The 15508-nt window shown below is 38.9% G+C and overlaps 1 pseudogene; it reads left to right on the forward strand.

Annotated features, from left to right (window-relative positions):
• Nucleotides 1-10588: 10588 nt before the first annotated feature.
• LOC101427095 (DDB1- and CUL4-associated factor 12 pseudogene) lies at nucleotides 10589-14620 on the forward strand (annotated as a pseudogene).
• Nucleotides 14621-15508: the final 888 nt, after the last annotated feature.

Consider the following 15508-nt stretch of genomic DNA (forward strand, 5'->3'; position numbering starts at 1 on the left):
ACTTAGAACAGGTTGAATCAAGAACCAAAGAATGACAATAACACAGCTTTCAGCCACTAAATCCGTATATAAGAAAAACTCAGCAGCAGAATAAACTTATCATCATAATTAGATGCCTAGACAATAGCAAAAAATTTCAAGTTGTACTAATAAAATGGAAGAAATGGCCCAAGCAAAGGAATATATCAAAGCCCCAGATGTGACACAAGATTTGAGACAACTTATCAATGAAAGTCATAAATATTCCCCCCAAAAATTAATGAATTGAAGGACAAAATGGCTAAAGAGATAAAGGACATCAAGAAGGCACTTAGCAAGCACAAGGAACAATTTGAAAACCTGTAAAGAAAAATAACAGCATTCATGAGAATGAAAGACATAATAGGTCAGCTCCAAAACACATTAGAGGCATACAACAGCAGACTCGAAATGACAGAGGAATAAGTGATACCAAAGACAGGACAGCTGAAATTGAAGAGAGAACAGAGAGAAAAAAGAATGGAAAAAACTGAGTATGAGCTCAGGGGTTTGAATGATAATATGAGGTACAACAACACATGTGTCATGTGAGTTCCAGAAGGAGATGAGAAGGAAAAAGGGTCAGAAAGAGTATTTGAGGAAATAATGGCTGAAAATTTCCCAACTCCCATGAAAAAATTTAACTTACATGTCCAAGAAACACAGTGTGCCCCAATCAGAATAATCCAAATACACCTACTCCAAGACACGTACTACTCAGAATGTCAAATGTCAAAGATAAAGAGAAAAATTCTGAGATCAGCAAGGGAGAAGCAAACCATCACATATAAGGGATGCCCAGTAAAAGTGTGGATTGCTCATCAGAAACCATGGAGGCTAGAAGACAGTGGTATGATATACTTAGGATACTGTAAGAGAAAAATTTTCAGCCGAGAATTCTTTATCTTGCAAAATTGTCCTTTAAAACTGATGTATAAGCTATAGACAGTTAAATGCACAGATACTAAGGTAGAGTTTGATCTGTTTTGACAAAATGCACGTATCACTATAATATCTCTATAAAGATATAGAAAAAGTCCTTAATCCCGGAAAGTTTCTTCATGCCCCTTCCCCATCAATGTCCTCCCACCATCCTTACAAAAACCAACTAGTGATTTGCTTTCTATAAGCATAGATTAGTTTTGCCTATTCCCAAACTTCATATAAATGTAATCATATATTATGAATTCTTTTCTGCTTGCCTTTTTTAAACTCAGCAAAATGTTTTTAAGATTCATCCATATCATTGCATGAAGCAATAGTTTTCTTCTGTTTATTGCTCAATAGTCTCCCACTGTATGACTATATCACAGTTTATCTATTTTCCTGTTAAGACAACTGGGTTATTTCTATCAGAGTTTGAAATATTCACAAATAAACAGAAACAAAGAGAGTTCATAAAAAAGAATCTGCCTTTGTAGGAAAGAGAGCCTTACAGCCCAAAAGAATAAGACAGGAAAGGGAGGTTTGGAGGACAGTGTTGGAAGGCAAGAATAGCAGAAAGGATAACCAAAAACAGAAAAAGACAGATGAAAATAAAATATGACATACAAAAACCAAAGATAAAATGGGGAAGTAAATCATGTATTTACATTAATATCATTGAATATGAATGGATTAAACTCACCAACCAAAAGATATAGGCTGACAGAATGGATTTTAAAAAACATGAGCCTTCCAAATGCTGTCTACAAGAGACTTATCTTAGAACCAGGGATACAAACCAGCTGAAAGTGAAAAGTTAGAAAAAGACACCCCACACAAACAGGAAGCAAAAAAGAGCAGGGGTATCTATATTAATACAGGACAAAACACACTTTAAATGCAAAAAAGTTATAAGAGATACAGAAAACCATTATATATTAAAAAAAGAGAAATCCCCCAGGAAGAAACAAGAATCATAATGTCTATGCACCTAACGAGGGAGCCCTAAGATAGATGAAGCAATCTCTGGCAAAACAGAAGGGAGAAATAGCATCTCTACAATAGTAGTTGGAGACTTCGACACACCACTCACATCATTAGATAAAATGACTAGAAAGAAGATCAGCGGGGAAACAGAGAACTTGAACAATGTGATAACAAGTTAGACCTAACAGACATATACAGAACACTGAATCCCAAATCAGGGGATTTTATGGGTCTTTCTCCATGATGGACCACAGGCTAAATCACAAGGCCAGTCTCAATAAACACAAAAAGGCTGAAATTTTACTAAGTACCTTCTCAGATCATAATGGAATGAAACTGGAAATCAAAAGTAGACAAGAAAGGGGGAAATTCACAAATATGTGGAGGCTAAACAACACAATCCTAAATAATCAGTGGCTCAAAGAAGAAACTGTATGTGAAATTAGTAAACACATTGAGACAAATGAAAACAAGAACACAACTTATGAAAACTTAGGGACAGAGAGTGGATGTGGTTCAAGCAGTTGAGTGCCTGCCTTCCACATGTACATCCTGGGTTTGGTTCCCAGTGTCTCTTAAAGAAAAAACAACAACAAAAAAAAACACACAAAACAGACAACAAGCAAAGAACAGCAAGCAGACAATGAGCACAAACAACAGCATAAAAGAAACAATGAGCAAACAGACAAGGGAGCCATCTTGGGGGCAGGGGGAACTTATGGGCTACAGCAAAGGCAGTGCTGAGAGGGAAACTTATAGCCCTAAATGCTTACATTAAAAAAGAAGAAAAAGTTAAAATCAATTCTCTAAGTGAAAACCTGGAGGCGCTAGAAGAAGAACAGCAAACCATTTTCAAAGCAAGCAGAAGGAAAGAAATAATAACTATTAGAGCAGAAACAAATGAAATTGAGAATTAAAAAAAAATAGAGAAAATCAATAAAACCAAAAGCTGGTTCTTTGAAGAGATCAGTAAAATTAACAAACCCTTAGCAAGGCCAACAAAGAAAAACAGAGAGAAGATGCAATTAAATAAAATAAGAAATGAAATGGGCAAAGTTACAACTAACCTCACAGAAATAAAAAGGATCATAAGAGGATATTATGAGAAACTGTATGCCGGCAAATTAGACAACCTACATGAAATGGGCAAATTCCTAGAAAAGCAAAACCTACCTTGACTCTACAAGAAAGTATCAACAAATCAATCACAGTTAAAGAGATTAAATTAGGCATCAAAAATCTTCTAACAAAGAAAAGCCCAAGACCAGATGGTTTCACAGGCATATTCTACCAAGCATTTGAGAAGAATTAACACCAATCCTGTTTAAACTCTTCCAAAAAAACTGAAGAGGAAGGGAAATTACCCAAAAGGTACGGGTACTACAGGAAAAGAAAATTAAAAACAAATCTCTCTAACGAACATAGATGCAAAAATTCTCAATAAAATACTTGCAAATAGACTCCAAGAGCATATCAAAAGGATTTTACACCACGACCAAGTGGGATTTAGTCTTGGCATGCAATGGTGGTTTGACGTAAGAAAATCAATTAACATACTACACAACCTTAACAAATTGAAGGGAAAAACCACATGATCATCTTAATCAATGCAGAAAAGACATTCAACAAAATCCAGCATACTTTCTTGATAAAAAACACTTTGAAAAATAGGAATAGAAGGAAAATTCCTTAATATGATAAAGGACATATATGAAAAACCTATGGTCAACATCGTACTCAATGGGGAAAGGTTGAAAGCTTTCCAGCTAAGATCAGGAAGAGGACATGGATGCCCACTATCACCATTGTTATTCAGTATTGTGCTAGAAGTTCTAGCTAAAGCATGTGGACAAGAAAAAAAAAGGCAAACAAATGGGAAAAGAGGAAGTAAAACTCTATTTGCCAATGACATGATCCTATATTTAGAAAATTCTGAATGTCCACAACAAAACTACTTGAGTTAGTAAATGAGTTCAGCAAAGCGGCAAGATATAAGATCAGCACACAAAAATCAATAATGTTTCTGTACACTAGTATTGAACAATCTGGGGAGGAAATAAGGGGGCAAAATTCCATTTACAATAGCAACAAAAGGCTTAAATACCTAGGAATCAATTTAACCAAAGAAATACTGGACCTGTATTCAGAAACAGGAGCATTTATTCACTGTTGATGGGAATGTAAAATGGTACAGTCACTATGGAGGACTGTTTGGCCATTCAAGAGGTTGAATATGGATTTGCCACATGAACCAGCAGTACAGTACAAGGTATATACCCAGAATAACTGAGAGCAGAGACACAAACAGACATCTGCACACACCGATGTTCAAAGGGGCATTATTCACAGTTGCCAAAAGATGGAAACAACCCCAATATCCATCAACTAATGAATGGATAAACAAATTTGTGGTGTGTGGATTATGCCTTTGTAAGAAGAAATGAAATCATGAAGCATATGATAACATGGACGAAACTGGAGGACATTATGTTGAATGAAGCAAGCCAGACACAAAAGGACAAATACCGTATGACTGCACTATTATGAACTAAATATATTGTGTAGACTCATAGAGTTAATAATTTGAATACAGGTCACTAGAAAATAGAAGGCAGGTAGAGAATGGAAAGCAGAGGATTTATCTGTGCAGAACTGATAAAAATGTTGTTTGTAAATCTTTGAAAGTGAATAGAAATGGTTAAAGCATATCATTATGTTGGTAACTAGCAGTGCTATTGTATGGGTATAACAGTGGTTGAAAGGAAAAGTCTAAGTTCATGTATAAAGGAAAGCTAAAAATTGTAACATGTATTCACGATTGCCAAAAGACAGAAACAACCCAGGTTTCCATCAACCAATAAATGGATAAACAAACTGTGGTATATATATGCACAATACAGTATTATTCAGCTATAAGAAGAAATGAAGTCATGAAGCATATGACAATATGGATGAACCTGGAGGACATTATGTTGAGTGAAGCAAGCCAGACACAAAAGGAAAAATGCTGTATGATTTTGCTGTTATGAACTAAATATATTGTGTAAACAATAGAGTTAATAACTAGAGTATGGGTCACCAGAAAATAGAATGAGGATAGAGAAAGGAAAGTGGAGGGTTAACTTGTGCAGAATTGGTGGAAAAAAAAAGGTTGTGTGTTAATCTTTGGAAATGAATAGAAAAGGTGAAAGCACAACATAAGGTTTGTAACTAGCAGTCCTATTATATGGGTATGATGGAGGTTTAAAGGTAAAGACTAAGGTCATATATATTAATAAAAGGAAAGCTAAGAAATGTAATTTGGAACCTATAGCATAGTAAAGCATTCATGTGAAATATGAGTATGTGTAATATTGCATATATAAGACTGTTTTTCTTTGAAACTGAACAAAAGTTATGTTAATGTTACAAGATGTTAGTATCAGGCACACACACACACAAACTATTATGCTAAGTGAAGAAACCAGGCACAAAGTACTACAAATTGCATGATACCATTTATATAAAATGTAAATTAAAAATTAATTTATAAAGCTGGAACTAGATTAGTGGTTTTTCAGAGCTGGGAAAAGATAGAGGGATTGAGAAGTGACTGCTAAGGAGTGTGGAGTTTTTCCTTTTGGAGTAATGAAATTATTCTAAAATTTTTTGTGGTGATGAATGCATAACACTGTGATTATACTAAAAGCCATTGATTATACACTTTGCTGCTTTTTTTTTAAGATTTTGTATTTATTTATTTCTCTCCCCTTCCTCCCCTCCCCCAGTTGTCTGCTTTCTATGTCCATTCGCTGTGTGTTCTTCCATGACAGCTTCTATCCTTATCAGAATCACCGGGAATCTGTCTTTCTTTTTGTTGCGTTTCTTTTTTTCTTGTTGCGTCAGCTCTCTGTGTGTGCTGCGCCATTCCTGGGCAGGCTGCACTTTCCTTTGCGCTGGGCAGCTCTGCTTACGGGGAGCACTCCTTGCGCGTGGGGCTCCCCTACGTGGGGGACACCCCTGTGTGGCAGGGCACTCCTTGCACACATCAGCACTGCCCATGGGCCAGCTCCACAAGGGGCAACGAGGCCCGGGATTTGGATCTCAGACCACCCCCATGTGGTAGGCAGATGCCCTACCCATTGGGCCAAGTCCGCTTCCCTGATTATACACTGTGGATAGAATTATGGTGTGTGAATGTGTATTAGTAAAACTGCTAAAACTTTTTTTTCCTGCTATACAGTTAAAATAGTAATAAATTTACTGCAGGTTGAAGCTTAAAGGTTAATATTAATGGAAATTGCTGAAAAAAAAACAGTAAGCCTTAATTAGAGTTATATTTATCCTTCTATTGAGAAAGAGAATTTTTTAAACTTAAAAAACTTCTTAAAATGTGGCTTCCAGTGGCAGCCTAGAAAAATATTGATGACTCTTCCATTTCTGCAATAAAGAGATGTTAGATTCAAATCTACTGGTAAATATTTAAACACATATATTACTCCAGGGTTTCAAGTAATTAAAGGGAAAAAATCTTACTTAAAACAAATATAAGATTAGTTTTGAAAGTAAAAATATAAACAGTCCTGTATTGATAGATTCAAGGTTTCATTTTGTTTTCCCCCAACTTAAACATTAGTCTTCTTTTGGTTTTAACCATATCAAGTATTTGGACTTCCTATAACTCATTATGTTTTAAGAGTGTTTCACTTTTATTAGATTAAGTTTTTCAAGAATACTGGGTTAAAGGAGATCCGACTTTATGCATAACAAAGAAGCCAGCATCAGAAGATGGGGTCTTCTGATAGAATTGTGACTACGGCCAAAAATGTCAGATCTATATTCCAATTTTTGCTTATCCTATTAAACCACACTTTTTCCCTGTGTACTCAATTCTCTTTTCTTCATTCATTTCTATTAATTTATTCATTCAAGAATAAAGTTTCTTTGATGAGGCTCCAGAAGCAAACCCTTTTTCCTCATTTAGTTCCTTTACAATCTTTTCAACTTACGTGAGAACCCAGAAGACTTAAAAGAAAAATTTTATAGAAAGCATCACATTTTTAAAAAGCATGATTATTCAAAATATTTGCTTCAGTCAGAAAATCAGTCCTATCAAAATGGATTTTCTCAAGTTGCTATTTGAAGTTCCCCATTCAATGTCTTTGATTTTATGCACATGATATAGCCTGGATGCGGGCAACGACTGGAAACAGTCATATTCTAGATGATGATCATTCAATTCCTTAGATATTTCCTGGGCAATTAATCGAGAGAAATAATTTCTGACATTCTATTGAATTTAATGTGCAGTCTCACATTTTAAATAGTCAGCAAGTATCTACATTATGAAGTATTAACAGAAATATTTTTGAGGGTTTTGAACTTTAAGCCTTGCCCTCGCTGTTCTTTCAGAACCTCAACCTTTATTAAATACAAAACTCTACTGACTCAAAAAAAAAAAAAAAGGAATCATATAATAGCTGAAGTACTTTCACAGGATTAGCATTTGATGATACATTTGATTTATTATGCACAGTTATAATCATATATCACAGAGTAGTAAGAGTCAGGGAAGTAAAACAAATCATGTTTTCTTTAAAGTGTTATTTGGGGAAACGGATTTGGCCCAGTGGTTAGGGCGTCCGTCTACCACATGGGAGGTCTGCGGTTCAAACCCCGGGCCTCCTTGACCCGTGTGGAGCTGGCCCATGCGCAGTGCTGATGGGCGCAAGGAGTGCCGCGCCACGCAGGGGCCTCCCCCGCGTAGGGGAGCCCCACGCACAAGGAGTGCGCCCGGCAAGGAGTGCGCCCCGCAAGGAGTGCGCCCCGTAAGGAGAGCCGCCCAGCGTGAAAGAAAGTGCAGCCTGCCCAGGAATGGCGCCCCCCACACTTCCGCTGCTTCAGCAAATAGACACAGAGAACAGACAACCGGGGGAGGGAGGAGGGGAATTAAATAAATAAATAAATCTTTTAAAAAATAAATAAATACAAAATAAAGTACTATTTGATGCTAGGAAATTGGGTTTGCATATATCATTTTCAGATTTCTGCTAATATTATTAGCAAAATCCACAAAAGCAGTTTAATATATCAATTATTTGCATAAAGTCAAATTTCTACAAAGCACTTTACAATATGTGGATGAAAGAAAAGTACAAGAGAAAATTATTAAAGCTATCAAATGAACTTGATAATTGCATATCCCTTTTAGTTAGAAACAATGATATTAAAGAATGACATAGAAGTAAAACTGCAAATTTGAGGTTTGTAATTTTAGGAATCTTTTTCATTAAACTCAAAATTGGTAAACTGGTCATTAAGAACTGGCAGTTAAAGTCGAGGTTTGTTTTTTTTCACAGTGAAACTGCTACAAAGGGAGTTATGCTACAAAAGTATCATACTCATGCAAAATACTAATGACAGGGAAAATTGTGGGGGTGGGTGCTATATGACCTCTGTACTTCCTGGATGATTTTTCTGTAAACCTACAACTTCTCTAATTGAGAAAAGCAGCGGGGATGGAGGGAAATTTTTGCTAACCATTCAATCACAGAACCATTTAAAAATGAAACTGAAATCTGTGTTATGACAAGTCAAGATAGAGGGACTTTAAAATGACCACTCAGTTTAGCTATTACTTGTCTCTTGAAGTCTGGGGGACACAGAGGACTGAGTTTTGACTCTTGCTTGTTGTATTAATTTCCTTTTGCTGCTATAACAAATGACCACAAACTATTGGCTTAAAAAACACAAATTTTTATCTCATGGTTCTGGAGATCAGAAGTCCTAAATGGGTATCAGTGGGCTAAAAACAAGATGTCAGCAGGATTGCATTGCTTTTGAGTAATGCAGAATCCATTACTTTTGCCTTTTCCAGTTTCAAGTGGCTGCCTGCTTTCCTTGGTACATCATTCCAACCTCTTCTCTGACTCTTCTGCCTCCCTCTTTTGCCTATAAGGGCCTTTGTGATTATTTTGGGTCCACCTGGATACTCTCCAGGATACTTGCTCCATTTCAAGATCATTAACTTAATCATATCAGCAAAGATCCTTTTCCCATGTGAAATAACATACATAGGTTCCAGGGATTAAGATGTGGATGTATCTGGGAGGCCATTAACCTGCCTACCACAACTGAGGAGAACTATCTGGCTAGCAGCTGGCAAGTAAGCCAGAAAAGGTGTCCCCACTGGGTCAAAAGGATGCCTTGGTGTTTTCTGTGAACTATTTGTGGGCAACATAAGAAAGAAAGAGAGAGAGAGAGAGAGAGGGAGGGAGGGGGAGAGAGAGAGAGAGGGGGAGAGAGAGAGAGAGAGAGAGAGAGAGAGAGAGAGAGAGAGAAAATTAAAAAAAATTTTTTTTAAACCTGGTTATTCACTACAGATGGTTTGAGAAATCCTGACGTAGAAGAGGGTGCATCACTCACAAAAGGGAGCTATACGTAAGAAATCCCCTAAAATTGTCCAAGTAGAGAGAATCAGCTTTAAACACTCACCAGGCCCACGAAGTTCCAACCAAGAAACTATGCCACCAGTCCAAGAACTTTCCTGGCTCCCTGTCCTTCCTCCCACCCATGCTCCAACCCCAGAGGTTTGGCAAGCCCAGAGAAGAGTAGGAGCACTAAGCCAGAAAAGGGGAAGAAGACTACCACAGCCTCTTCTTCCACTGCAGCCTTCTCCATGCTGGGGAGGGGAAGGTGCAACTATAAATCAAGTTAGGACTTTTGAATTTTACAAGGGACTAGACGGTTTAATACTGAATTGAGAATATACTCTTCGTTTAAAATGAATCTTATAGGATTTTTCAAATTTGTTTGATGTTCCTGAGGTCCTAGCGAAGTTTTCAACCAAGGCCAGGGCAAGAACAAGCCCCACAGAACTGTTTCAAAGAAACCATTAGAAACCAGTTATATTAGAGTTCCCTCTCTGAAATCACGATTGTTCAACCTTGTGATTATGTAATTCCTAGAGATAGGAAAAGGCTCAATGTCACCCATGTAATGACTTAAGGCAGGGTTTCTCAATTTGGGAATTACTGCAATACTGGACTGGATAATTCTTTGGGAGGGGGGCTGTCTTTGCATTATGGGATGTTTAGCAGTCTCCCTCATCTCTAGCCCCTAGAAGCCCACCCCAGTCATCGCAAACTACAATGTCTCCAGACATTACCAAATGTCTCCTCGGGGGGAAATTGCCCCCAGTTGAGAATCACTGATTTAAGGCAGCAATAAATCTCTTCTTCTCACCCAATAATTACCTCAAGATCCAAACCATCTGAAATTCCATCATTCAATTCATTTTCCAATCCAGGCAAAATCTTTTAAATTCAAAGTCCTCTGGTCAAGAACACTGATCTGTACCAGCCACTGACTGATACATTAGTGTGAATGCATCATCAGATTTCCCTCTTTTACAGAACGGCCCAGTATTAATATACTGGTTATCTGGAACCAAGATGAGAGTGAGGCACAAAGAGCTGGGAGAACCCTTTGGTTCCTTCCATTTCTGAAACACGTCTTGAATCCATCTTCTCCCCAATTCTACTACCAATTCTTTATTTCAAGAACTACATCTCTCACCTGTATTATGACAACAAATTTTTATCATGTTCCGCTGCCCCAATTTCAAGGTCCACACACCAAATCTCTACATTGTTCTTGGAATGATCTTTCTAATCATGTCATGCCCTTATACGTAAGTCTTTAAAGCCTCACCATCACCCAAAGTAAAATATCCAAGCTCTTTAACAAGACTCCCTACCCCCCAAACATATTGAATTATTTCCATTCCCCATGCCTTTGTCCTTGCCGTTCTTTCTGCTTGGAATATCCTTCTCTTCCATGACCCCTTGTTCACTGGAAAATGCCTACTCAACTTTCAGTCTCAACTCAAGCACTCAATTCTTTGAAAATCCTTCTCTGATTCACTTAGCAATAGTTAAGTGCTCCTTTTTTCCATGCTCCCAGATAACAGTGAGCATACTTATTCTTGAGTGTTCAACTTACCTTTTTGTTTTTTAATTATTTTCTTACTAGATTTTTTTTCTCCTCTAGACAGTGAGCTCATTGAGGGTAAAAACCATGGTGTGCTTGTTTTCTTGAAGAAGGTCAAGAACGTGCTTTATAGGGTTCCATAGGATCAGGCCTCTGTATACCCCTGTAGACTTATACCACCACACTCTCCATCTTGCTTTCAACTTTCAAACCACGTCTTCACTCAGTTCTAATCTGTCATGTTCTTTCCCACCTCCGACCTCTAAGGGGTCTTCTCTAATGTTTGCAATGCCCTTTCTCCTCTTTACCCTTGAATGCTGGCCCTGACAATTCTGCTCATTCTCCACCTCTCAGCTAAACGTTACTTCTTTCAGGAACTTTCCCTGAACTACCAGGCCAAGAAAGGCCCTCTGTCATATCTTCCATGCCACTTTGTGCTTACTTTTATTTCATAATTATTATAATTTAGTGTGCCTCTCACATCACCATATGCCAGTGTAAGAGATGTACTATTAATTTTTTAAATAAAATTAAATCTGATTCTGAACTTTCTACTCACTTATGTGGGAAAAAATCAGTCAGTTATGTCTTGGCAAGACTGTTGAAGTACAGAAGAATCCTGAAGGCTTACATAGTGTGTAAGAACTGGGGTACTCTAGTCTTTGATCCATCATAGTCTATGGTGCCTGCTGAGATATTCATTGTCCAGTTTGTGATCCATTTCAAGATACAAACCTCTGGTGCTTCATTTCAAGCTTTAGGGTCCCATTCTGCCTGACCCAGGTTCTATCACCCAAGGAGCAGCCTGCAGCCAGTTTCCCCTGAGATCCCAACACATCCCACATGTCACTGCCCACAGGATTATAGTATTTTCACCTAGCCCTTTGTATAGTCAGGGTTCTCCAGGAAAACAGAATCAATAAGGGATATCTATCAATAGCAAGAGATTCATCAGAGTCTCTCACACAGCTGTGGGGATGCACAAGCCCAGGTTCCACAGGCAGGCTGCAACCAGGAGCTCCAATGAAAGTCCAATGAAGATTCTTGACAAGTTCTGGGAGATGTTGGCTGTCCAAAGGAGAGCTGTGAAATACTCTCTCAATGCTGGAATCACTTCCCCTTTTAAGGGATTCAACTGATTGGGTTAAGTGTCGCTCAGTCTCCCTGACTGATGTAATTAAAACCAGCTATCTATGATTTACCACTGCAGTAAAGTCAATGGTGACTAAAGTCCATAAATGCCCTTGTATTACACTTAGCCCAGTGCTTGCTTGACAGAACAACTTGGCACAAATACCCAGCCGAGTTGACACAATAGATTAACCATCACACCCTCCAAGCATCAATTTCACCTCTGATATTTGCAAGGGCCTGAGCAAGAGTAAAATGGAGGCTTATTAACCATATGTCCCAATATTTCAAAATTATAAACAAACTGATAAAATATGTTCTATTGTTATACACTGACAAATACACCTTTATAATTTTCTAAAAGACCACATTCAAAGTAAGAATTTTTGGATTCCTCACAGTCCTATGCTGGGAACACAGTGGCCTTTCAAGAAATGATCCCTTCCCCATGCCCCTAGCTGCATCCCACGATTGAGAGGCCTCTCTAGTCAGCAGGAACCATGTTATGTACACACTCCACAAATAGCCACCATGTGGCCTCTCTTTGGGCATAGGGTTGCTCAACCAAAGGCACAGTAGAGTGGATCTGAAGAGTTTCTTCAGGTGTGTCTGTTTGGACTGAGAGTTCTGGGTCCCAGGAACCTAAAATGTGGTCTAAAGAAGTGGGCTTATGTTCCAGGTAGGCAAATTCTCTTGACTTCACAGATTTTTCAACCTGGGAGAGAGGAAGTGACCAAAGAAGGACCAGAGCAGGGCCTTGTAAATCACGAGACCCAAAGCAAGAGCTTTTCTTGCCTGGTCTAAGGGCAATACTGAGATCAGACTCTCAGGCATTGCTGGGACTAACTCTTTAGTATACAAGAATAAGAGTCACCAGAAAACAAATTTATTCTATAAACAAAATTGGAGAGAGAGTTGTACTATCAGTGTTAACTGAATTTAATACTGATATGTGGAAGCCAAGTTTAGAGTACCATTAGGATGCTGCTAAGCTAAGAAATAAAAGCAATGCTTTCCAGTCTTATTCTGGGCTCCCCCTTCCCCTTCCCTTTCCCTATTCCTGTCCCATCTTTCTTTCCTCCTTCCCTCCTGTCCATCTTCCCCTTCTCTACCCGCTGCCCAGGGTCCAGGCCACCTTTTGGGCCAGGCACACTATAGTGTGCAGCCCCAGGGACAAGTATATGACCTGCCATCCTCTTGCCCCTCAATCCCCCGGCCCCATGTGTCTGCAGGACCATGGGCAGCTCAGGGCCCACAGTTTGGCTGGGATCACTCTCTTCACAAAAGGAAAAGACTCACACCCAGTGAAGAGGTCCTTACTGTACTACTGGAAGAATCAATTGGGAAGTCAGGCTACAGAATGAAACTAGCTATTCCCGGGTGTGGCATGGTTATGCAGCACAACTACTTCTGAGTCTCCTGAAGGAGAGAGAATTTCACCTTGGGACCCTTAATAAAGTCTTTGCATCTCAGTGGCTGAATCACAGGCAAGTGGTGTGTGGCATAAAATGCAACACACTATTTGTGGTGGATGTTCAGACAAGCCAGATCACCAAGATTCCCATTCTGAAAGACCAGGAGCCTGGAGGGGTGATGACCCAACAGGGCTGTGGTATCCATGCCATCGAGCTGAATCCCTCCAGAACATTGTTAGCCCCTGGAGGAGACAACCTCAACAGTCTCGCCATCTACTGTCTGCCTACACTAGATCCTGTGTGCATGAGAGATGATGGACACAAGGACTGGATCTTTTCCATTGCATGGATCAGCGACATTATGGCAGTGTCTGGGTCACACAATTGATCTATGGGACTCTGGGAGGTGAGAGAAGATATATTGACCAAAAGTGATGCTAGGCACAATGTGTCACAGATCCCTGTGTATGCCCACATCACTCACAAGGCCTTAAAAGACATCCACAAGGGGGACACAAACCCTGATAATTGCAAGGTCTGGACTATGGTCTTCAACAACAAAAACAAGGAATTAGGAGCAGTATCTCTGGATGGCTACTTTCTTCTCTGGAAGGCTGAAAATACACTATCTAAGCTCCTCTTCACCAAACTGCCATACGCATGAGAACGTGTGTCTGGCCTATGGTAGTGAATGGTCAGCATATGCAGTGGGCTCCCAAACTCACGGGTCCTTCTTGGATCCACGGCAGCCATCATACGATGTCAAGTCTGTCTGTTTCAGGGAGCGAGCAAGGCAGAGGGATCCAATTGGTGAGCGTCTACAAGCACATCATCACTGTGAGCACAAGGCAGGGCTTCTTGCTATTCTGTGACATCTGAGCTCAGAGGTTTCTGGAAGAGAGGCTCTCAGCTTGTTTTGCGTCCAAGCCCAGACTAGTCGTGGAGAACCTGAAACTAACCACTAGGAAAGGCTGGCTGAATCATGATGAAACCTGGAGAAATTACTTTTCGGACATTGATTTCTTTCCTAATTCTGTTTACACGCACTGCACAACTCATCTGGAACGAAGCTCTTTGTGGCAGGAGGTTCTCTCCCTTCAGGGCTCCAAGGAAACTATGCTGGACTCGAGTTAATGACAACTAACTCTCTTCCAAAATGCAGAGATTTATATTAACTTCCATTTTTGGTTTCCTTGTTTTGTCTTTTGATTTTTTTTTTCCTGTGTGAAGCTCCCCTATTTTAGTGGGAACATCAGATTTTGCCTATAGTTTAAACATTTTAAAGGAAAAAGTTCTGAACAGAAAACTGAATAGACTTTTTTTTTCCTTTTTTCTTTTGGTAATAAGAATTTTACTCTACTAACTTTTTTCTTTTTGGTTTTCATCCAAATGTTGTTCATTCCTATTTGTATTTTTTCTTTAAGGGACACTCTCCCCTCTTTGACTTTCTCTTTAGGACCGACAGCCATTCTCACCCTTACTTTCACTCTTGAGAGGTGGGGCTCCTTTATATTTATGTGGTTGCTGCCAGACTTTCTGTGAAAGTTTGGGAGTTGTGTTTGTGTGTGTGTGCACGTATGTGTGAGCTGTGTGCCTACAGATACTGTGTGTCACTAAAATTATTGCGAGTGAGGATTACTTATAATTAAAATATTTATAAAAGAAAAAAAAGTGCTTTCCAAAGTTGTTAAAAAACTATTAACAGACCCTAATTCCATTGTGAAATATTTGAAATACATATTTTAAAGTAAAATTTTCCTTTAATGCAGAACTTCTCAGGGCTTTTAATGAGATAACGTGGTTTGCGAACCTTCAAATAGGCAAACAAAGTATTTGGTATTTCCCAAAATTGTATGGGATGTGTGTGTGTATGTGTGTGTGTGTATGCATGTGTGTGGCACTAGAATTCTGAAAATGCTGTCAATCAAATCAAACAAAATTGTATCAGAATTCTGAGTGCAAGTGATAGAAACTACTTATAGTTAGTTTAAGGAACAAAGGAATTAAGTGGAAAGGTATCAGGGAATCTTCAGTCCCAATGACTGGGCTTGTAAAGCAAGCAG

Source organism: Dasypus novemcinctus, chromosome 5, assembly GCF_030445035.2.
Source record: "Dasypus novemcinctus isolate mDasNov1 chromosome 5, mDasNov1.1.hap2, whole genome shotgun sequence".
Classification (NCBI taxonomy): domain Eukaryota; kingdom Metazoa; phylum Chordata; class Mammalia; order Cingulata; family Dasypodidae; genus Dasypus; species Dasypus novemcinctus.